Source organism: Theobroma cacao, chromosome 7 (genome assembly GCF_000208745.1).
Source record: "Theobroma cacao cultivar B97-61/B2 chromosome 7, Criollo_cocoa_genome_V2, whole genome shotgun sequence".
NCBI lineage: Eukaryota > Viridiplantae > Streptophyta > Magnoliopsida > Malvales > Malvaceae > Theobroma > Theobroma cacao.
The window spans coordinates 13,941,853-13,943,595 of record NC_030856.1 but is presented as its reverse complement, the minus strand read 5'-3'; positions in this window follow the sequence as shown (position 1 = coordinate 13,943,595).

Genomic DNA, 1,743 nt, shown 5'->3' with positions numbered 1-1,743 from the left:
TAATACAAATTTTACTTTACTTTCATGTGCGAAAAATTATTTACGAATATTTCTATAAAAATTTATTTTATGAGAAAATAGAATATTTTATTTATTATTTTTGAATAGTACTAGTTGTCAACAATTTACTTTCAAATGAACGTTTTAAATACTTAATTTATTTTTAAATCATTAAATATATATTTTTTGCTTACCTACTACATTTTTAGCAAGTTTTAAGATTTTTGACAAAAATTACGAAAATGCCCTTGTGAGCCAGAAAATAATATTTTATTGTTCTTATTTGAAAATGACTTATGATTTTTTTGAAATGCGAGATTTAATAACTGTTGCTCACCGGGGAGATGCGAAAGTTGATGCTAAGCCTTGCGGTTTCGATCGGCATTCGGGGTGAAGAATGTCTGTCGAGGCCTCGCGGTGGTTGTCACGGGCCCAATGGGGAGTTCCGGGTCGTGACAATTTAGATTGGTATCAGAGCATGGTTTAAAGATCAGATATTTTGATTTTAAAGCTTTGGATTTTAAAGTTTTTGATTTTAAGGTTGTTTTAAGCAATCCACACTAACACTGCGTGGCCCCAAGTCTAGTTCAGTTAAGATAAGTTAAGCTAGGTTAGATTGAATAGAATGTATGCATCTACATATAGAAATCTACCTACTTTTGAGATGCATAAATAATTAAATAATTACTATTTGATTGCATATAGGTTTTGAGGTGCACTGGTGACATACACACCATGTCTAGAAGAAGTGGTAGTCTCGATACCTCTCATAGTGATAGCGAGGGATCTCTAGATTCTACAACTAGAAGCAAATGGCACCCTGATACAGGTGATTCGGAAGGTGGTCCGTCTTGAATTCCTGATAATATAATTCCTAAGAACTTATCAAAATGGGTTCATAATAAGGGGAGCTTCAAGAGTAGCAAGAATTTTGAAAGTGAGAGTAACTCCACCACACCGAAAATTGAACAAGATTTCCTTTCGGAACAACCTAGAGAGCACCCTAGAGAATGGACGAGGGAAGAAATTGCAAGGGGATATATTCATTCTAGGAAGAGCGTGACAGTAGTCTGACACTTTCCACCAGGCTGTGGGAGAAATGTAAAGGGACAACCAGAAAAGGATAAGGAGAAAGTAACAGTGGCAAGTAAACCCCTTAGAAAAGTGTCAGGTGTACTACATTTTCCTCCCGGTTGTGGAAGAAATGCTGCACCGATGAGTGATGAAGGATATAGGAGAATACAACAAGCCTGGATTGAGGAGCAAAGGAAAAAATCTCAAGAGGAGGAAAACTTGGAAGAAGATCTTCAAGAGGACTCGGAGTAGAATTTTTCGATAAGATCAGATTAAGATGATGATCCCAAGGACATGTAATATTTTCGTAGGATTTTACACTACCTTAACTTTAAGTAGATGTTGTGTAAAAGAGATAATAATTATCTGTACAAAGAAGTAAAAATAGTTTGGCTTTTAAAGTATAGGACTAGAATGTATTATAAAATAGCTGTTTAAGTAACTGAAGGTATATCGGAATCTTTAGTATGATAGAGATAAATTGGTAATATAATTATTGAGGAAGGTTATAGAAGGAAGCAATAAAGTTATAAATGACATTCGGAATGGATAATGTGATTACGTTAATGATTGTAATTTAAGCATGAAGGGGATTATTCAGTGATGTTATGACACTATGAGGCAATAGTTGGGCACAAATATAACCCAATGAAGTTAAATTATGGAATA